Below are 24,011 nucleotides of genomic sequence, written 5' to 3' on the forward strand. Positions count from 1 at the left end.
TGCTCCACGTAGCACGCAAGTGAGCCTGATAGTCTGTCTCTATCGTCTCAGAGGACAAAACATTTGCAAGGATTTGTGCAGAGATAAAGGAGTAACCTGACACTTAACGGCCCTCTGTGGCCAGTCACAAGCTGTACCTTACTCACCAAGGTCTGAATTTTCCCTAGCATCCGAATTACACACTACATCACACCCAGAGGTAGTACGTACCGACTACCTAATGCCCAGCGGTCCAAACAAAGAATAAAAAAAACATCTTTCTCTTCTTATACACCCTAACAGTTGTGAAACAGGCAGTCCCTAAGAACAACAATTTGGCTAAAAAATAAGATCAAGATGTGGCCCTATTTAACACTCAGGGCCCATGTGTACCTCGGTACCACACCTAAAGGTCCAAGCAATCCCCTACTAACACCCCGGGATGAAGCGTACCTTTGATCCACACCCAAAAGTCCAAGCGATCCCCTACTAACTCCAAGGGACAAAGCATACCTCTGATCCACGCCCTAAGGTCCAAGCGATCCCCTACTGACACCCAGGGATGAGGAGTACCTCTGATCAATGCCCAAAGGTCCAAGCAATCCCAACAAGGCGTACCCTGTGTCCCGCACAAAGGTCCCAAAACAGTAATAGTCACCCTCGCCCTCTCTAGTGTGCTGACTAGGGAAAAAGCAAAAAATGATCTACGCTTATCCTAGTTTGCTATACACAACTTACTGGGACTAAGTATCAGATGTAGTCTCTTACCCTGTGGTAGTTGCCTCCGGATGGACTGTGGCCCTGTGGATTCAGCAGAACTTTTAATCACTTATGGTGTCTGCTCATCAGTCTTTGTTTGTGCAGATGAATTGGTTCGGGCAGGGGTCCATGTCTTTCTGCAGCAATCAAGCTATATAAACCAATGTCCCCTGGCTGGCTCGCTAGAATGTTGCTCAAATATGATTTTACCTTAAAGAAATGAAAAGGCAAGAGGTGTTAAGCAAAACAGGAACAACTTGGTTTAACTGAACGCATAGGCTAAGAGAGTTGCAACAGAAAGCGTCTGAGAAAAGTCACTCAGTGTACAAAGTTTTGTCTGGTTTTATGCACTTCTTGTGAGGTACATTAAAACAATTTCTGCATTCTTGAAAAGCATATGAGGCATAAATTAACATGTTTGGGCATCTGATAAGGACACAGATGGCTCTCAACCTTGGGGAGAGCTATTGTGGGCCAGTGTGTGTGTGTCCACATGACCAACGCATGACCACTGTGTGTGGTGTGCATGTCATGTCCAGATTGGCTGAGAGTTTCTATCTACATGTGGTATCTGGATTTGTGTGGTCTTTTTAGGGAACGCAAGCCTTTGGCCAAATGTGTTTTATTGGGGCCAATTGCACCCAGACCTGTTTGTGGTGCAACTATCCATCTGTGAAATCGATCAAGGTTTTCCCTGGGCATGCGTTTGTCTTAGGGTTAGGAGAGGCCCCACCTATGACATGTTATTTGATAGGCATGGTGTGGGTCTCAGGATCTGTCTGACCACATATCTCTGACTCTGGGTTGATGGGGAGGTCACCTTGGGTAAATCCGACAGCAATGGTGAGATCACTGTAACGCTTGAAAATAATATGACAGTCAATGGTTTGTGTACAGTTGTCATAGCGTACATTGGTATTATGTTTATCGACATTGACATAATTATGCATTACTAGATCATGACCTACATTGATATCGCTTTTACTGATTACAAAATTGTCATTCGTACATGGGTTATGGCATGCATTGATATCATTACAGTCGGTATCAGCATGGTTGTGCTGGTTTAGGTGATGGCACATGTTGACATTGCATTTATTGCTATTGCCATTGTCAGGCATGCACATATCACAGTATTCATTGATATTGTGTTTACAAATTCCAAAATGTTAGTGGCACTGCCTGTGTAGGCATAATCTGTGCTACCCCGGTAATTGATTGCTGTGTCTTTCATGATATAATTTGCATCACAGACAACCTAAATATTCATTGCACACTGTCCAAGCACCTTCATTACTCACGTTATCTGCTGGTATTCATGTGATTCTTGGCAGATCGTGGCATTACACCACATCTGTGCTCTTTAAGAGATCAACTGCATTGGTAAGGCGTGCAATGGAATAGAACCTTTACTTTAGATCCACATTTTTTTTATTTTTTATTTAAATTTTTAATCAGCAGTATCAGATTTCATAAGGATTACATAATAGCCAAACTTTATACAATACAAAGACAAAGCAAACATAAATTCCCAAACTGGAGCTTTTTAACATTCAACACTATTCAGAGCCAGCCTGTTATCGGTGCCCATAGTTGCTCACCAAGTTGCTTTCTTCTATGACCCTTCAATTTATAAAGAGCCATTTCCATATGGTATAGAGCAAGAATCCTAGCCCTCCATTCAGAAAAAAGGGGTGGATCTGGGCTCAACCACTGTGAGGTTATACAAAGGCGCATCACAGCCATACATAGAAATAGAAAACCCCTATATGGTGCTAGCCTTTTACTGATTGTTGAATCAAACTCATTACCAAACAGGACAAGGCCCGATTAAAAACTACCGATATTTCTAAAGAGGAATTTAAAAAAAATTACAAATCACTAAGGAAGGGGGCTAATGACGGGCACAGAGAGAACATATGTGCAGCATCCGCTGCTATCTCACCACACCGAGCACATTTATCCCCCTTTCCCGACTTCCATTTTGCAATTTTAGCTGGAGTATACTACAGATCAAAGATTGACATAAAACACTGACTCTTTAGGCTCCCGGACAGCAAGATAGAACTTGCCAATTCTAAAGACTCCTGCAGATCTATATTCTGGATCCCAAGCCTTCTTTCTCATTTTAATTCCTGCATTGAGAGGTCATCTTGCTGTCCACGGATAGCTTCTTGATATATTTGTGCCAGCTTCCCCCTACGTATTATAGCCTCAAGTATGGGAATTCCCTCAAGAGAGCAAGTGCCCTTCATAATGACTTTGTCTAAAAAACTACGCAGCTGTAAATATTTAAAAAAATCACCCTTGTCTAATTCAAATTTCTCTCTCACTGAGGCATATGACATTATTTGACCATGTTCACATAAATCCCCAACAGTCCCAATGCCAACCGTACGCCACCTCCAGGCAACAGTCCATAAGGACTGTTGAGAGAGCCCCTGGCAAACCAATCGGAGTATAGCAATTAAATTCCTTTATCTTGCACAGCAAACATATCTTTTTCCAAACAAAAAAAGCAGCTGACAGAATTTTAAATCTAGTTTTTTTTATAATAACTTGGCTCTATAACCCTAACTAATAGATGCCGTGCATCTAGACCCAAAACTAATTCGTAAATAGAGGGAGAGGTAGCCAGATCATGTCTTGCCCTTTCTCCGACGATCAAAATTCTAAAATGTTGAAGCATCGATGCATAATAATAAAATCAAAAGTTAGGAATAGCCCACCCCCCACGAATAATAGGTAAATAAAGCCACTTCATAGCTCTTCTCGCCCTTTTATAGCTCCATAGAAACCGAGAACACATTCTTTCTATCCTCAGAAATAAAAAATTAGGAAATAATAGCGGAACAGCCCGAAATATATACAAAAACTTCGGAAAGATTAGCATTTCAATGACATTGCTTCTTCCATAAAGTGATAGGTGCAAATGATCTAGTCTCTCCAAGGTCTTATTAGAGTCTGAAACAATAGGGTCAGCATTCAAGGCTGGAATATCCTGTACCTTCGCCGAGATTCTGATACCCAAATATACTGCCTCATCAACTATTTTGGGGTCTAATGGGCGTCCCTTTTCCGAATGCAAAATCTGGGTCTTGGCTAAATTCAGCTTATAGCCTGAAAACCCAGCAAATTCGTTCGTCAAAATCTCAATTCTATTTAACGCACTAACCACATCACTTGACAGAACTGCTAGGTCGTCAGCATAAGCTAAAACTTTAACATCATATAACTGAGGTTTCACAGAAATAATTAGTGAGTCATGTTCCAATTTACAAATCAACGGCTCTATATAGAGAGCGAAGAGAAGAGGCGAACAGGGGCATCCCTGTCGGGTGCCCCTTAGCACTTTAAACTCCTCCGATTCCAACCCTGAAACCCTTACGGTGGCAGCCGGGTTCCTATATAAAGTCTGTATAGCCTCCAAAAAATCGAGGGGGAATCCCTTCCAAGTAAGAACCAACCATAAATAGGCCCAGGAGACCCTGTTGAATGCCTTTTCGGCATCCAACAGGGCCACCCCAACCTGAGAATCCATCGCCTGTGCCCAGTCCAGCAGGGATATGACCCGAGTAATATGATCAGTGGTGCCCCGTCCGGCAATAAAGCCGTGCTGACGCAATGAGACAATAGAAGTGATGACTTTAGCGATTCTCCTAGCAAGAAGTGTTAGGGGGTGTAGGGGTTGTAGGGGATGGTTGCACTGGGTGGGGGGGTTAATGGGTATAAGGGGGGGGTTAGGGGTGAAAATTACAGCAGTAGATAATTTTTTTTGGTTTGGTATGGAGGGATCCCTTCAAATCACTTTTATAGTACTAACCTGAAATTAGCAATAGCATGTCTAAGTCAGAGAATACAGATAAATGTAAGGGGGGAGAGTTTTGGAGAAGAAGAAGTGATGTATTTGGAATATTATAATCTGTGCTACCCCGGTAATTGATTGCTGTGTCTTTCATGATATAATTTGCATCACAGACAACCTAAACATTCATTGCACACTGTCCAAGCACCTTCATTATTCACGTTATCTGCTGGTATTCATGTGATTCTTGGCAGATCGTGGCATTACACCACATCTGTGCTCTTTAAGAGATCAACTGCATTGGTAAGGCGTGCAATGGAATAGAACCTTTACTTTAGATCCACATTTTAAGTGTGAGGGAAGAAAATGTGTCTTTTATTTTTCAGGGAGCTCTTCAAAATCTGTGGATTGAACACTGCACTGGGTTAGAGGCCACTGGTCCCTGTGATAATAGCTTGTGAAGAGCCTGAGGCAAGCAGATAAAGTGAGGTGAGTACTTTCACCTGTGGTGGTAGTGCATGTTCTAAGTAGATGTTGTGCTGCAGCTCCTGATTAAGGTATAGCAATGTCTACCCTATGAATGTACACCTTGTGTGTATTATACCGTAAGTGCCGGCATCTTAACACCGGGTATGGTGCTGCCATTTTGGAAATTTTGGGATGCCTCTGTAGCCACGCTAAAAAGTTTGTACTTTTCTTTGCACCTGAATTGTCGTTATAGAACAAAAGGTTGCAGATTTTTTGGCAAAGTTAGGCACTTTTCTGAAACGTTAGACTTTTTTTACACTATATTAACAGTGTTTTCCAATGAAAATTTGTGCTATTTGCTTAATAGTTTTACAAATTGAGTTGATGCCCAAACACACTCTAGTATTTACATGTAGATAATGTTTTTGTTTGCCGAGTCGTTGTGCACAAATTCTCTACACAGGCTATGCGAAGTGTTCCTGTACTCCATATAGTTCGATTTGCACTATGTTAAAGCCCATAATAAATAAAAATGAGTCATAATTTTATAGTTACAGCTAAATCCTCTTTTACAATTTTCTCATTTTAATATAACTCTTGGGGTAGGCTGCGGAGGATGTTTATCTCCAACATGTTGCGGAGAGTTTGAATCCCGAAATTGAGCCTTCAATATTTTGTTTCTCTGCCTAGGTCACTATATGTTTTTACTTAGACTTTGGAATGTTCCATCCTGAATTTAAAATTTGCGGTCTCGTTTTCTCATCTCATATAAGTCCTGTGATGGTATTTCCTTTGTTTCTGTTTGTTCTGTGATATAGGATGTTCATGCTTGATGTTACTGCTTTGCATCATTGAATGGTAACAGTTCCCTCTGCTGTTTTTATGTACTTTGGCTCAGGTACAAGTCATGCAACGCAACAAGACATCTTGCTGCGCTGCATTGCATGCCAGGCATAGGGCAGGATTGCGGCATGTCTACTAAGATATGGCCCGTTCCTGCTCGCTCCCTGTGGTGGCACAATGAGTGCAGCTTAGTGCCAAAGCAGGTAAACTTGTAGCATGCTGCAAGGATGCATGTGTTACAGACAGAATTTTTTGTGTGCAGGAAGGCCCCATTCCTACATAAAAACAATCCTCTGATGCTTTTTCTTCTTTTTATATATGCTGCAGAATGCATGAACATACTTTTCCTCGCTACGCCTCTCCTGGAAAGGCGTAGCCTTAGGGTGGTATTCCCCAAACACTTTTCCTGCTTGCCTCATTTTTTTGTATTTTTTATTTTGACGGTTTTGTATAGCGCGAACAAGACCCTTGCGGGTATCAGAGCGCTTCACATAGCAAACATAGGAAAAAAGGAGGACGTGTACATATAAATACAGAATTATGTGTATACAAGATACATAATACAGAGAAAGGCAGATAGCTATAATTCATGTGAATTTGGACATGAGAATCGATTTCACTTCTTTTTTGAAAAAAGCTGTAGATGGATTGAGTCTCGTTTCTGGGGGCAAGGCATTGCATATGCTGGGGGCCATTCCTGAGAAGGTACGATTGTACATTTTTTTCTTGGAGAAACGTTGCGGTTTCAGGAAGAGGTTGTTAGAACTCCTGGTAGACCTGTTACCACCTGAGAGTACCAGTTTTTCGGCTCGGTACCTCGGGGTTTTGTGGTGTAGTGCCTTATGAGTCATACAGGCGATTTTTAACTGGATCCTGGCCTCAAAAGGTAGCCAGTTTAGGGCATGCAGGTCAGGGGAGATGTGGCAGTTTCTTTTGGTGCCTGTAACGAGTCTCGCGGCTGTATTGATTGATACTCTGAGAGGAGCGGTCGTTGCCTTGGGGAGACCACAGAGAGCGACGCTCCCATAGTCAACTCTGGGAATTACTAGGAATTGAACCGCCTGTTTGAAGTCCTTTGCGGAAATGAAGGGTTTCAATTTTCTCAGTGTGTTAATCTGAAAGTTTACTCCTTTTGTTGCAGCGCTAATGTGCTTCTGCATGTTTAGCTTATTATCCAGGGTTATTCCTAGAGATTTAGCGGAGTCAATGATGAGAGGTTGACCGTCGAGTGCAGTTTGGTGCTTCATCCACTCACGGATGATCGTTGTTTGGTTGGGGGGAGCGATTAGGAGAAATTCTGTTTTTAGTGTGTTTAGCTTTAAATGATTCTTAGCTAGCCAGGTCTGTGTCTTTTGGAGCGTTGCGTTAAGGGACTTGATGTCTTCAAGAGATTGGATCTTAATGTACAGTTGTGTGTCATCTGCGTACATGCGATATTGGATATTTTCGAAGTTGAGAAGCTCTGTGAGTGGTTCCATAAACGGATTGAAGAGTGTCGGGGAGAGGGAAGAGCCCTGGGGTACTCCCAAGGTGACTGGGGTGGGGTTGGATAAAGATTGGTTGATCTTGAATCTTTGTGTTCTGTTTTGGAGGAAGGAGGTGAACCAGTTTAACACTGTTCCAGATAGCCCCATTCTATGCTTCAGGAGGTCCAGTAGATTGTCATGTTTGACAGTGTCGAACGCTGAAGAGAGGTCAAGTAGGATTAGCAAGCATGCTTTGTTTTGAGCCAGTATTTGTAACGCGTCATCAATTATGTGGGTCATGGCTGATTCGGTACTGTGCCCTGATCGAAAGCCTGATTGGAATTGGTCGAGCAGGTTGAAGTGGTCCATGTGCTTACTAAGCTGCATGTGGACACATTTTTCAAGTAGTTTGGCCAAGGTTGAGATATTGGATATTAGGCGATAGTTGTTTAGGTCTGATGGGTCCGCTGATACTTTCTTAAGGATGGGGGTTACCTGACCAGCTTTGAGGATGTCAGGGAAGGTTCCTTGCAAGAGAGAGGAATTTATGATTCTAGTCCATAGGGGCACTGGCAGTGGCATGAAGGTCTTTAAGTGGGATGCTGGAAGGGGGTCTGTGAAATGATTGGAAGGATTCAGAGTGGTGAGCGTGTTTAGGATAGTTTCTTCGCTGTAGAGGTTGAAGGTAGTCCAGGAGGCATTGTTCTTGAGGTCGAGTATTATGGGACAGTTAAGCGGGGTCCTTGGTGTGGACCGTGAGGGGATTGAGTGTGTATCGGTAATGGATAATAGATCATTAAGTAAGTCTGTCTTTAATTTGTCAGTCTTTGTTGTGAAAAAGGAGGCAAGATCCTCATATTTTGCTGATTTATTTTTGTTGGCTTAGGACTCTGAGCACTAAGCCACTGCTAACCATTGTTAAAGTGCATGCGTTCTCTCCCCTAAACATGGTTTAAATAATTTTATCCTCAATTGTCACATTTAATTTAATTATAAGTCCCTCGTACAGTGCGCTACATGTGCCCATGGCCTGTAAATTTATCAGCTCCTAGTGGGACTGCAGCACTGCTTGTCAAGTAGCCCTTGAACATGTCTCAGGCCTCCCATTGCAGAGCCTGCGTTTGCAGTTTACATTGCCATGCCGACTTGCCATTTAAAACCCCTTGTCAAGCCTTAAACTCCCCTATTTTATTTACATGTAAGTCCCCCCTAGGGTAGACCTTAGGCAGCCCATGGTGCAGAGTGCTATGTAACTAAAAGGTAGGACGTGTGCTTTTAAGTTTTACATGTCCTGGTAGTGAAAAACTACCAATTTCATTTTTTATCACTGAAAAACAAAATTAGTAGTTTTCATAGATAACATTGGGGATTCCTTATTACATTTAATAATCTGTAATTCATAATTGAGAGAAGGTAGCTATATCATGTTTAGTACCTCTGGAATGGCAATGATAAATCCTCTTTAATGATAAAGTTGGATTTATTATTACAACACTGAAAATCCCACTTTTAGAAAGCTGCAGAAAGAACAATTGATGGACAGAATATTGAACAATGTCAAACATTCACCCCAGTACAGAAATATGGGCCTAAACCTATCGTTTTGTTGCTCCCCATGCCATTCCAGTTTGAACCCAGCCATATGAAAGTCAGTCTTGACCCTGCTCCCCATGTAAACAGTCAAGCCCAAACTGCCAGGCCTGGTCCTCTCTGGACCAGAAACAAGCATCCTGTGGCATCCCTCATCAGTCAGGCTAGCTTGATTCCAGTGGCATGGAGAGCATGGCACCCACGTCTGGGCAGACCCATGGCCCCTTAGGGCGAACATAGCAAACACAACAAGATGATGGAAGGAGTGTTGAAACGCTTTAACCACTCACCTCCAGTCACAGATCTGGGTTGAATCCATCGTTCTTGTGCTCACTATGCCACCCCAGTTTGGACCCAGCCAAATGCAAATCAGTCTTGAGCCTGAGGTAAGTAGATGCAACAAAGTGCATATTTGCACGTATGGTGGTAGTGCAAGCTCTCTGTGATGCTGCAGCTTCTGATTAAGGTATGCAAGATCTTTCTTAATATTGTATATCTTATGAGCAGTATCCTACAAGCCACTATATGCTACCACCAAGTAGGGTGCTGCCATTTTGAAGATTTGGGATGCGTGGCGGCCCCCTTTGAATAATTAGCATTTTCTTTGCACCTGCAGTCCCGAAGAAAAGGCTGTACATTTTTGCAGTGTATTGCATGTTTCTCTATTTTTTCTTTTGTCCTGTAAATCAATAGCGATTTGTGGAGAAATTTTACAGCCTTGATATACTTAGCATTTTCGCAATGCTAATGCACAAATGTTCGCTAGCGTAGCCCTGTAGATTGTTTAGAGAGTCTGAGTGTACAAACTCACTTTGGACTATAGCCAAGGGCTTTGCAACCGCTAGTCAATTTGCAAACGTTTTGTGCAGTGGCAGTGGTAGTGCGGGTGGGTGGGCGGTTTAAAAAAAAAAAAAGATCACTTACCTGCAGGCAGGCCGGCTGGCCGCACAGCACCTCTCCTCCATCCTCTCCTTCTGTGAACAGGAAGCACACCGGCTCCCAGACTCCCCTAGCCAATCAGGACGCTGATGTCACCAACATGACAGCAGTGTCGTGATTGGTCTGAGCACCTTGGTTCGGAACTCAGACAGGGAGTGAGAGCCTGTGCATATTCTCCACCCAGGCTGTGCAATACAGCTGGGCGGAGAACATGCTAAGTGTGCATGACTGTTTGGCTAGCCCAAGATGGCCTGCCAAATTGTCAAGCCCGCCTAAGTGCACTCACCACTCCTCTCCTTGCTGGCTGTGAAGACAGTCAAGCCCTGCCCCACCTTGAAAACTGGCTTCAGCAGGGAAAAATAAAAGTATAATAACACTGTGTTATTATCATTTTATTTTTCCTTTTTTGCATTGCTGAAAAGCAGTGGGGCAACGCTCCTCTTCCTTAGCGGAGGAGCCACCCCTGGTTTTGTGCATTATGACCAGTCACATTCTATACGAAGTGCTCCGCTAGTATATGGAGTTAGATTCGAACTGTATCAAACGCTTTAATAAAAACAAATAGGCATAATAATGATTTTTCTTTAATTGTCTTTATTGAATTTTAAGAACAACAAACTGACAACAATAGCAGGCTGTTGAATCACATCATCAAGTAGAATGTGAGATTCGAAAGGACTATAGGAAACATCTTCACAGAGAAAATAATACATTGCCATAAAAAAACGAGTGTGCATATATGGAACATACGGATATGGTATCAAAAGTAACTGAGAAGAGAGGAGTAGGGCTCTACTCAGTAGCATCCTGTTCAAGTGTTTGGAGGTATTCACAAAAAGGCTGCCAAATATCCCTAGGCCAGGATGTAAGTGGTTGAAGTAGGGCATAGTCCTCACTAACCATGTTGTAATAGGACATTCTCCTAAGCCATCCTGTAGGGGTAGATGCTTTGCTGCTTCCCCAGAGTAGCGCAATTTCCCTTTTAGCTAACAGTAAAGCCTTTAAGATGAGTCTACCTGTGGATCGTTGGAGGTCCCCAATGTATCCCAAAAGTGCAAGTAGCGGATCTGGTGTAAGAACTTTGTCTGTCATTGCAGTGAAATGGAAGAAAACAGAGGCCCAGTAAGTAGAGATCGCAGTACACGTCCGTGTGGTATTCAGTCAAAATATCGAGCTGGAAATGTAGAATTACACTAATATCGAGTTTGAAATATCGTGACACAGAAATAGCGACAGCAAGAATATTGTGGTTAAGAATATCAAATTTACGGTAAGAAATATCGATTTTGAAAACATAGAAGTCATAAATATCGTTTGCAAAAATATAGTTGTTTAAAATATCGCTTTTTTAATTAGTGTTATGTATTTTGGTATATATTTTAAATGTATGTGATGTGTCTTTTTTCTTTAAGTAATGTTTATGTTTTTTAATATATTTGTTAAATTTTTAGTAGTTATTAATTTTATTTTAATTACATTTTGCATTGTTTAGTTAAGTAGTGGGTTGTGGGTTTAAAGGGGTTTAGGGTGGGAAGTGATTTAATTATAATACATTATTACATATTTTTTATTTATCAATATTTATTTGAGATTTTATAATGTTAATTGTGTTGTTAATTTTTTGGGGTAAATTATAGGTGCAGGTTGTGTGGTTTATAGGGGTAAAGGGTGGGAAGTAATTTATTATTAATTAATTAATAATTAGATGTTAACTAATATTAAATAATTAATTGACAATTAATTATGGTAATGGTGTAATTAATTTTATATGTCGGTTGCGGGTTTCATAGGGGTAAAGGGTGGGAAGTAATCTTTTTTTATTAATTAATAATTAGTTCATTATTAAAATTAATTAATGAATTGATAATTAATCAATTAATAATTCATTGTTAAATAATATAACTTTATTGGCAAATAAATATGGGAATTGTGTATTAAATTTTATTTGCGGGTTGTGAGGTTTTTATAGGTAAAGTGTGGAAAGTCATTTTTTTATTTTATTACTTAATAATTAGTTGATTATTAAAATCAATTAATGAATTGATAATTAATTAGGGTAATTGTTTATTGATTTTTTGTGTGTGGGTTTTGGGTTTATAGGGGTGAAGGCTGGGAAGTAAATACATTTTATTTACTTTATAATTAGTTCTTGAATAATATTAGCTATTTAATTGAATTATTTTTTAATTGTGTAATTAATTTTTTTACAGTTTAATTTTAGGTGTGGGTTGTGGGGATTATAGGTGTAAAGGGTGGGAAGTTAATTAGATTTTATGTGTTTTAATTAGTTTTTTAATTAATAATATTTGTTTAATTGATAACTAATTATGTTAATGATGCAAATACATTTTTTATATGGGTTGTGAGTTGTGTGGTGTTATAGGCAGGAAGTATATAGAGAGAATGTATGTAATAATTCATGTTTCGTTAATAAATAAATTCTAAATAAAAATATTCATTTGTTTGAAAAAAGTTTTAATGTATTTAATATAATATTTGTAAGTATTTGTGATGTTTTAAACATTAAAATATGTTTTTATTTTTTATTTTTACTGCTAAATATTTTTGTATTTAAATTTTTAATTTTTTAACATATTTATATATATAGAGATATCTATCTATCTATCTATCTATCTATCTATCTATCTATCTATCTATCTATCTATCTATCTATCTATCTATCTATCTATCTATCTATCTATCTATCTATCTATCTATCTATCTATCTATCTATCTATCTATCTATCTATCTATCTCTATATATATATATGATTGCCCCCGATGTAGACGCCTTTCAAGGAGAGTTTGACTCCGTGTTTATTGCAGGATGCAGTAGTAACAGCTTTCCACTCCTGCTCAAATGTTCTGAAGCCAAACGCGTTTCGAACACCCCTGTGTTCTTGTTCACTGGCAAAACGAAATAACAGCAGCATAGTGGAACTTGTATTTGAATCACTAAGTCCCGCCCAGGTGGGCGTGTGCACCATTGCCTCCTGGTACTTGAAGTTTCCACTAATATTACCCTAGTGGGTCCCATGTCTCCCTAGTGGGTACTGCTGCGTTCGTGTTATAAAAGAATTGTTTCTTACCCCCGTGGGTTGAATAAGATGGCAAAACTGTTCGTACTGCTGTTACCAAGTCCCACAATGAATGGACTCTCCTGTCTCACGGTGTATATATATATATATTATCGACTGGCGGTCGCCAGTAGATAGTTATAGTTAGGACCGTGTTTCCATAGGAAATCTCAAAATTCTATTTTGAATAACTTTGGTGCCGGTTGACGAATCTTCGCGAAATATTCAAAACTAATGGGGCGCTCCGCTCAGCTCCTACCCTGAAAGTCTCGGGGGGATTCGTCAAGCGGGGGCCAAGAAAAAAGGGGGTCCCAAAACGCGTTTTTCCCATGCATTTTCCCATAGGACCTTTAGTCGAAGGTACAGCCCGAACGGCTGAACAGAATTACTTGAAATTTGGCAGAGAGGTAGTCCTCAGGTCAGGGATGTGCCTTTTGCATATATGGAGTCAATCTGTTCAGTAGTTCCAGAGAAAATTGCATTAAAAAGCACATACATATCTATAGCCGCGCACCGTGCGCGCACCGTGTGCGCACCCTAACGTGCGCGAGCGTAATTCTGATTGGTTGTTACATGTCAGTCAACGTTCGAATCGGTCGAAATCAGGAAGTGTCGGCCGCCATTTTGTTAGTTTTCAGTGCGAGAGTGGAAAAGGAAGGTGGCGAACATGAAAAGGGGGCAGGGTAGAGAGTTCCTGACCCCCTAGCCTTGGTCAGGGGGTCCCTGAAGGACCCCGAAGGCAGAAAAAAACATTTAAATTTTTTTTTTTTAAATCGCAGGGGTGCACGCACCGTGCGCGCACGGTGAAAAACCATTAAAAAAAAAATTACCATTTAAAAAACCATACAAATTCACTGAAAAAACCATAGGTTTCACACACGTTATAGTTAGGAATTAGCATTTAAAAAACCTTGCAAATTCACTTAAAAAACCATAGGTTTCACACATGTTATAATGGATATTTCACTCGTAAAAAACCAATGAAATTCCCCCATTATAGTTAGTTGAGATAACTATAACTCGCGCGACCGCCACTCTATCACAAGGATGATGTCATCAGTGATGTCATGAATGATGTAATATGTGACGTCATGAGCAGAGGATTGCGGGCGCACGAGTTATAGTTATCTCAACTAACTATAACGGGGGAATTTCATTGGTTTTTTACGAGTGAAATATCCACCTAACTATAACATGTGTGAAACCTATGGTTTTTTAAGTGAATTTGCAAGGTTTTTTAAATGCTGATTCCTAACTATAATGTGTGTGAAACCTATGGTTTTTTCAGTGAATATATATATAGATATATATTCACTGAAAAAACCATAGGTCTTACGGACGTTACAGTTAGGAATTAGCATTTAAAAAACCTTAGAAATTCACTGAAAAAAACATAGCTTTCAGGGACGTTATAGTTAGTTGGACATTTGACTCATATAAAACCAGAGAAATTCGCCTGCAATGCACTGCTGATGACATCACATATTACATCACTCATGACATGGTCAGTGACATCACTAATGACATCACTGATGACATCTCAAATGACATCACTGATGACATCACTGATGACATCATCCAGTGAATGTGTGTTTCTGTAAAGTTTAAATATTTCCTATATATCTATGCCAAGGTCTATTCAAGAATAAGTCGATGTAAAAGTGCCTGAATACATTATTTAGTAGATGGATGACTGACTCTATAAGTCACTGATTGAATGTATGTTACTGAATGCATGGATTAGTGACTAGACTGTGTGAATGTCTCTTTTAGTCTCTCACTTGGTGTGTAAGCAGGTGCATGGCTTGGTGAGTAGCTACATCAGTGTGTATATGTGTTTTTCATTGATTGTATGAGTATCTGTATGGGGGTCTGACTGTCTATGTGGGTGTGTGGGTGGTGTCTGACTCTGTGCATACATGTCTGAATGGCCGATTCACTGGTACTATAGATTTAAAAGTGCATCTCAGAAGGGCTGTATAGATAGCTGACTGTGTGAACAGGTGTGTTCATTAGTGAATTGATGCTCAGTTGTATACATGTGAGTAACTATATATGTTTTTACACACTATGGGGCCGATTCCGATCCGGGTCGGAAAGCACTCCGACCGAGTTGGATCCGGAGTGTTTTCCGACCGAGCCGGACCCCTACAGTCCGACCGAGCGAGTACGATGCGCACGTATGCTGTCGGACTCGGTTCGGTCGGACTCCCATAGAAGTTAATGGGAGCCATTTGTATGACGCGCACATGCGCTCCCGTTGATTGAATGGGTACGTCTCGAACAAGTGCACCCCCTACAGTGGGTACGCGTTGGTGCCATCCGCGTCGTACATGCCTGTGTGGGGGAGTCACATGGGTCTCCCCCTGTGTGCGAGTCGTACGGCTGCAGGTGTCTGGGGGTACGACGCGGACCCCCGAAGTCCGACTCCAGGAGCTTTTGCGAGCCGGTCACTCTGGCTCGCACAGGCTGTCCGACGCATGCATCGTACTGGCTCGGTCGTGAATCGCATCCATTGCACGCCACGGTTAGCTTACGACCGAGACGTACGGATCGGTTCGGACCCGGAAACGACTCGGTCGGTGAATTTCATGTAGCTCGCATTGTACTGGCTCGCTCGTACAGCTGTACGAGTCGGGCAAAAAACATGCATACGGCTCATAGTTTTTCCGTCCGTATCGCGTTCGGTGCCCTTCCGACCCGGATCGGAATCGGCCCCTATATGTGAGTGTTGGGGTGTATAATTGACTACGTGAAAGATAGTGATTGCAAGAGTGTCTACATACACGAATGTGTACATGTATTAGTTATTGTATAAGAGAGTAAGTATGTGATAGTATCTATATAAATAAGGAAAGTGATGTGTGTATAAATAAGGCAGGTGTTGTGTATATATCTACATAGATGAGTACATGGGTGTATGATTGATTTTTGGCATGACTAAATAGATGTGTGAGTAACTCTATGGATCAGTAGCACCGTGTAAATGTATATTTACGTGTATGAGTGGATATTATACTGATGTAATGATGAGTGACACCATGTATGAGTGACTATATTAATGTATATCTGGCTCACAATATATAGATAGGAATTAGTGGATGGATATCTAGTATCTGGTATTGGCGTGTCTATGCTTTTCAAAACAGTAGTCTGTATTTTAGAGTGCGTCTATCAAAGGTTATATTACAGTGTGAAGAGGTGTGTCAGACTATCACGTGGATGATGTAATCAGTGATGTAATTTGAGATGTCATCAGTGATGTCATGAGTGATGTCACTCACCATGTCATGAGTGATGTAATATGTGAAGTCATCAGCAGTGCATTGCAGGCACGCGAGTAATAGTAAGCTCAACTAACTATAGCAGGCGAATTTCTCTGGTTTTATATGAGTCAAATGTCCAACTAACTATAACGTCCCTGAAACCTATGGTTTTTTTCAGTGAATTTCTGTGGTTTTTTAAATGCTAACGCCTAACTATAACGTCTGTAAAACCTATGGTGTTTTCAGTGAATTTCGAAGGTTTTTTAAATGTTAATTTCATATTTTAATATTTATAAAACCTATATTTTTTCAAATTGTTTTTTAATATTTTGCAACTCTATCATCTTTTTTTAAACTTTACAAATTATGTAATCTTTTATATCTTCCCCACAAAATATGTATATCTTATTTTTTATTTTGTTGAGAAAACTACAGTCCCATACCGGTAGTCTACCAAGCTAGATCAACACGCGAATCCTATCCACCACATTTACATGATGCGCATTTCGTAACTGACGGGTTTGTGGCACCACGTCCCTCGTAACAACATGCACATATGAGGTCGCGCCAGCTGCTACTTTGGTATGAGATGGGTACGCACTACCAAGCCGCGCGTTACGTCATGTACGTATAGGGTTGCGCCCGCTGCGTGTTGTGTATGCGACGAGTGCACACTGCCATGCCCTGTGTTACGTCATAGACGTGCGATATCACGCCGCATACGCCATTCCCTCATTTTTTTTGTCTTAAAACTATATCTAAAAAACTTTAAAGTGTATATGAGAGCAAAGGATAATTACAAATATTTTAAACAGTTATACATTTCTAACTCTAATAAACTTATATTATAATAAATATATTTTCTCAAAATCACATCGGGCGCGGTCTCATTGCGCACTTGCTGCGCGATTGCCATGTAACCATAAAAAAAAAGCATTTCATTCGTTCATAACATTTCCCATTGTAACAATTCCAAAACGCCACCCATTTTAGTCAATATCTGTACTGCATTTCATGTAAATGTAAATGTAAATGTGCAGATATTTATATAGCGCAAATCACCAACCGGTCTCTAAGCGCTTGCTTAGGGAACCCGTCCTGGTATTCCCCTGTGAGATAACCCAGCAGGGCATCCACAAGGTGAAAGCCAGGCATCCCGCCGCGAGGGGCCATTGTGGAGATTAAGCAAGCTATTGCCCAGAGTGTGAACCCATGAATCGAGTATGCACTGTAGCAAGATTTATCGAGTCCATGGACAATTTTTTAGGGACGCAAGACCCAGCCGAGCCGGGAATTGAACCCTGGTCCCAGGCTGACCTCTGCTTCCAGGTCTGCCTACTCTAACCAGTGAGCCACACTTCTCCACATTTCATGAGACACACCTCTTCTGCTTAGAGAGCTTTGTTCAAAACTTTTAGCAATATACACATATCTTACACTACACACAACATGCAACCATCATTTTCATCAATTTTCATGCTCTGTAAAGTAGCCTTCCACCTATGATACCCACAGATACGTAAAGTGACTTCACCTACCCAGTTTGTCGTCAGCGAAGCAACAAAAAAGAGTGTGCAAAGCCTGAAATGATACATATGCATGGTGCAGACAGTACACACTGGAGCAGTGTCTTTTCCTACAGGACTACCTCACCTACAATACCGACTCAATCTCAATTGTGAACACTGCAGTGTAGGCCAGAGTGAGCGGTCACAAGGGCCCACAGCCACATGGCATTCACTTGAGCTCTACAGTTTGCAATACACAAACGAAACAAAAAGGTGTGCAGAGCCTGCAATGATGCATATGAGTGGTGCAGACAGAGCGCACTGGAGCAATGTCTTTTCCAACAGGACTGCATCATCTATAATACCGACTCAATGTCAAATGTGGACACTGAAGTCTGCAGTATAGGCCAGAGAGAGCGTTCAGCAAGGGCCCACAGCCACGTGGCATTGACTTGAGTTCTACGGTTTGCAATAGATGAAGCAAAAAAAAGTGTGCAGAGCCCACAATGATGCGTATGAGTAGTGCAGACAGAGCACACTGGAGCAATGTCTTTTCCTACCGGACTGCATCATCTACAATACCGACTCAATGTCAAATGTGAACACTGAAGTCTGCAGTATAGGCCAGAGAGAGCGTTCAGCAAGTGCCCACAGTCGCGTAGAATTGACTTGAGCTCTACAGGTTGCAATACACGAAGCAAAGAAAACGTGTGCGGAGCCTGCAATGATGCGTATGAATGGTGCAGACAGAGCACACTACAGCAATTTGTTCTCTTACAGGACTGCATCATCTACAATAGCAACTCCATCTGAATTGTGAACACTACTGTCTGCATTGTTAATTAAAAGCAGTACTCACACACACAACCATCAATACTTTTTCTCACTCCCTCTTTACAAAATAAAACAACATAAATTACAGAGAACTCTACAATGAATAAATCAAAACAATTTGAATTGGGATTTCATCTCTCCGCAGTCTACACTATTCACTGTTCCTTTGGACTTCCAAGATAAATTTGGTCATTTCACTAAACCTATAACTGATATAAAAAAACTTCATGAAGCAAGTATACTAAAACAATATTGTGTATGTTTCAATAGACGTTCTAATTACTTAACTACTGAATTCTGTAATTAAACAATCACCACGCAATCTAAATTGTGAACCCTGTGAACTGCAGTCTACACCAAATCCAGTGGTCATTCACAACTCACAGCCACATACCGTTGGATTCGGAAGCAGGGAGTTGGTTGCACCTGATCAGAGGGGGTACACAAAAATCATCACAGACTTTAACTTATGACATCCTCAATCATAGAATCAAGACCCCATTTCACTGTTTGCACCTGCTGAAACACAGTATACTCCACAGACTACTGACAACCAAGCCCAATAATCATGTGCAGCAGTTAGCCATGGAATCACAGACTGTGATGCACCTCAACACACGAACAAGCAGCAGGTAATATCGGACATCATCCATTGTGGGATCAAGACACCGTTCCACAGTTGGGACATAAAGTTGGATGAACCTGATCGAAGAGAGTACCTTCATCTCCACTCTCAAATGCAGTTCTAATATCATCCATTGTGGAGTCAACACACTGTTCTACCTTTGGAACCTAGAGTTAGTTGCAGCTGGTAGAAGGGAATACCTCCATCTCCACTCTCAGATACAGTTCTAACATCATCCATTGTGGGATCAACACACCATTCCACTGTTGGGACCTAGAGTTGCTTGCACCTCATTGGAGGGGGTACACAGAAATCATCACAAACTGTAATTTCTAACATCCTCAATCATATAATTAAGATCCCATTTCACTGTTTGGACCTGCTCCACCGCGGTGTATTCCAGCAATATCAGTCAACTAAGCCCAATAACCATGTGCAGCACTTAACCACAGAAGCACAGAATCTGATGCACCTTAACAGACGGAGTTCTGTGAAAAACCAGCAACAGGTAATATTGGACATCGTCCATTGTGTGCTCAAGACACCATTCCACTGTTGGTACCTAGAGTTGGTTGCGCCTCATCAGAAGCTATACACAAAAATCATCACACACTTTAACTTCTGACATCCTCAATCATAGAATTAAGACCTTGTTTCACTGATCGAACATGCTGTACCGCTGTGTACTCCAGCAACTGCAATAAACCATGCTTAATAATCATGTGCAGCAGTTAACTACAGAAGCACAAAGTCTAATCCACCTCAACGGAAGGAGTTCTGTAAAAATTAAGCAGAATGTAATATCGGACATCTTCCATTGTGGAATCAAGACAACGTTCCACTGTTGCAACCTAGAGTTGGTTCCACCTGGTCAAAGGGAGTACCTTCATCTCCACTCTCAGATGCACTTCTAACATCATCCATTTTGGCATCAAGACACTGTCCCACTGTTGGGACCCAGAGTTGGTTGCAGCTGGTCAAAGGGAGTACCTCCATCTCCACTCGCAGATGCAATTCTAACATCGTGCATTGTGGGATCAAGACACCGTTCCACTGTTCGGACCTAGAGTTGGTTGCACCTGATCGGAGGGGGTACACCGAAATCATCACAGACTTTAACTTCTGACATCCTCAATCATAGAATCAAGACCCTGTTTCATTGTTTGGACCTGCTGTACCGCGCTATAGTCCAGCAACTACAGTCAACAAAGTCCAATAATCCTGTACAGCAGTTAGCTACGGAAGCACAGAGTGTGTTGCACCTCAACGGAGGGAGTTCTGTGAAAAGCAAGCAGCAGGTATTATCGGATATCATCCATTATGGGATCAAGACACTGTTCCACTGTTGGGACCCAGAGTTGGTTGCAGCTGGTCGAAGGGAGTGCCTTCATCTCCACTCTCAGATACAGTTCTAACATCTATACAAAATTGGTATGCAGTTCCTAATGTAAAAGCAGGCGAAGGTGTGTTGAGTAATGGGCTCTACTCGTGAGTGTGGAGTCGCACAAGAAGGGGAGAAGAATCTTCTCCTTATTGGAAAAAGACCCTCACACACCCAGCCAGCTAGGTGTCTTGCTTCATCATCGGGTCTGCTCCTTATCGGGTCGGCGCTGCAATCCCCGATCAGCACCCGAGATGGGGCCTTCCTGGCGGAGATCTTTTTTCCATATGCCGGTGGGTGAGGTGCGTGTGAGGGCCCTAAAATGGTGTAGGTGATAGTGATGTGTAGGGAAAAAGGTTAAAATAGGGGAGAATGTCCACTGAGGAAAATTTTAATGAACGTGGCCCCTACCCTAGTTAAAAATAAAACAAAACGCGTATCTCCACTCTAAGGATGTGAAGTTTATGCGTTTGTCAGGAGGTCAACATGTTTCTTGCCCTTAAGTCTATTCAATGGCAATTCGTCAGGACCAAAGGATCTACCTACACTTAAATGGTGGTGGTCTTTAGTAAAGTAGACAAGTGACCACCCTTACAGCACCCAAAGAAAGTGTGGTACCTGTAAATCTAAAAACACAGCCTGCAGAGTAAAAAACAAGATTACAACATTAGCAATTCATGTCACAGTATTATGGATTTGTAATGACAACACGTGCAACATAGTGATGCAGTATCTGCATGCTAAACATAGGTAACTGGTTGCATGCGGGATGTAGGTACCTGTCATTCAAATTTATACAGTTCAATAAAACAGTAAAACAGGGCAACAAAAGCAGCCAAGTGGAGCACACATCAGAGTAACTCACCCCATTAGGGTCATGGATATGCGGCATCAGTACCGGCTGGTGCAGACACTAAGGTGTAGTGTCCTAATAAAGTAAAATGAAGATAACAAGGGAGACATGGGTGACGTGTGAGGAATGGTACAGCAAAACCCCGGGTGCATGAGTCCAGGGTCGAGGAGGTCACACAATGAATCTGGGTGTCCAGAAGGGTAACCCTGTGTGCATAATGAAATGCAGTGGTGCCTAAACTCCAAATAGGAAGCACAACGTATGTTTAAAATGCTCAGGACCTGGGAAACGTGGCGAGGGCCCCCGTCACGGAGCCGGTGAGCAAACCCAACGCTCACCATGGTGAGGCCAGGCATGTAACCAGCATGCATGTCAGGGACCCGAGACGCAACGTCTTCCCAAGGAACTAGACAGGTAAAAAACACCGTGTTGAAAGATGGAAGCACGGTGTACAGGCGGGTAATACAGGGAACAGTCACCAGATCAGCGAGGTTGCTAAAGGGGGAAAGGTCCGGAAGCAGCGCTGGCCGTAACAAAACACAAGTATCGCCGCAAGCCCTTGAAGCCATCAGACATACACAGAAGGGTGCCGGTAATGTAAGGAGGCAGAGCACGTACCAGGTGAACGTGCTCAGAGGCGCAGGGTTGGCAATTACTCATGGTTCCTCGGGAAGAGGGTGGCGGCAGTCCTACCCCCATGTAGCCGGTCCGGGAAGTGCATGTAGGAGCCGGCAACTAGCGTCTAAATACCCGCGACCGGCCGCCAGCGGTGGGCAGGTCCTCCGGTTAACCAACCCGGAAACACGGTAAACAACTAGAGAGTCAGCCGAACGTGGGCGCCATCTTGGGAGAGGAGAAAGACTGTGGACCTCTCGCGACCACGTGCAATGCAGCCAGTAGACCGCCGCATCCCTTACGGTGGTCATATCAGTAAGACTTAAACAAAAATAATTATAATTGCAAAGAGGGGCGGCGAGCGGAGATTGATAGTGGCGCTCAGAGTCAAATTGGCAAATAGACCGTATATATAAAAAAACCTGTGTTGTGCGAGAGATGTTAAATATGTGCGCTATGTCTGTATTGGTGGGGTTGCAGTATAATATCAAAGGTGTGAACCTACAGAGGTAGTATGGTTCATGTCTGTGAAGGACATAGAAATTAAACAGGGATAGCCCCTGGACTGTGTTATGTGCCGCATGTCTGTGAAGGACATAGATATTTAGACAGGGAGAGCCCCTTGACTGCGCCCCTTAACTGTGTTATGTACCGCATGGTAACTAGTGGCTAACATCAGTAGAAGATGCATAGCGGGCCATCTCTTGCTAGGGTGTAAATTAAGAGAACCATACTGTTGATTAAGTCAAAAGGCTCCAAGGTATATTCTCATTAAGCCCTGTCCTATCAGTAGTTAATCGTAGAACCCATCGTTGTTCAATGCGGAACAATGCGTTCTTTGATATCCCAGGGTGAGTCTCTAATACACCCCATTCAAATGAGTCAGGTAAATGTTGTGTGTCTTTGAAATGGGTGGTCATTTTGGTGTTACTCTTTAGGCATGTAAAGTTGCTCCTGTGTTCCATTATGCAAATTTTAACCGGCCTTGAGGTCATGCCGATATAAAGCAAGTTACATTTACACCTCAGTATACAAATACAGTTTGAGGTGTTGCAATTGGTGTGTGCATTGATGGTCAAAGTGACCCCATTGGGAAATTCCAGATCTTTGATGACCTTCGTGAGGTGACAGACGGAGCAAGAACCACAAGGGTAATGTCCCGTGACCGGGGGCAAACCCCACAGTGTACTTTGTCGAGTAATCAGTTGTTTCTTTGGTCTCGTGTGGATTAGAATATCCTTAATATTGCTTGTTCGTTTGAACGCAAATCTAGGTGTGGGTAGGTTGAGTGTTCCTGTATTGAGGATATTCCAATGTTTACGGATGATTTTTCTTATTCGGTTGGAGTCAGGAGTAAATGTTGTGACACATGTGATCGTTGGGTCTGGTACTCTGATTCTGTCTTCCAACAGGTTCTCGCGGTTGTTATTTAAAGCTCTTTTGCAGGCAGTGTCAACAACCTTGTTTAGGGTATTCCCACCGTAGAAGGTCTTTCTTCAATGTGTGGGACTCTTTTTTATAATCGGTTAAACTGTTAAACTACTACAGTTCCTTCTAATGCGGAGGAACTGGCCGAAGGGTAAGTTCTGTCTTAGAGCCCTAGGATGGTGACTACTAAAAAGTAGGAGGCTGTTCCTGTCGGTCGGTTTGCGATAGAGGGTGGTCGAGATGTTATCACCCTCTAGTCTGATCGTAAGGTCAAGAAAAGGGATTTCTGAAGGAGAGATTGTGTTCGTAAATCTCAGGTAAGGGTTCAAGGTGTTGATCCAAGAACATAATTCAACACATTTTGCTCTTTCCCCTTTCCAAAGGATCAAGATATCATTGATGAACCTTTTCCACATGTGTATATTTTGCAAATAGGGGTTTCTTGGGTGGAAGATCTCCCTTTCTTCGAATGCTGACATGTACATACATGCCAGGGTCGGCACAAATGTACTGCCCATCGATGTACCCTGTGTTTGGTGGTAAAGTTGGGAGTCAAATTCAAAGAAGTTTTCTGT

This window comes from Triturus cristatus, chromosome 4_2 (genome assembly GCF_964204655.1).
Source record: "Triturus cristatus chromosome 4_2, aTriCri1.1, whole genome shotgun sequence".
NCBI classification, from domain to species: domain Eukaryota; kingdom Metazoa; phylum Chordata; class Amphibia; order Caudata; family Salamandridae; genus Triturus; species Triturus cristatus.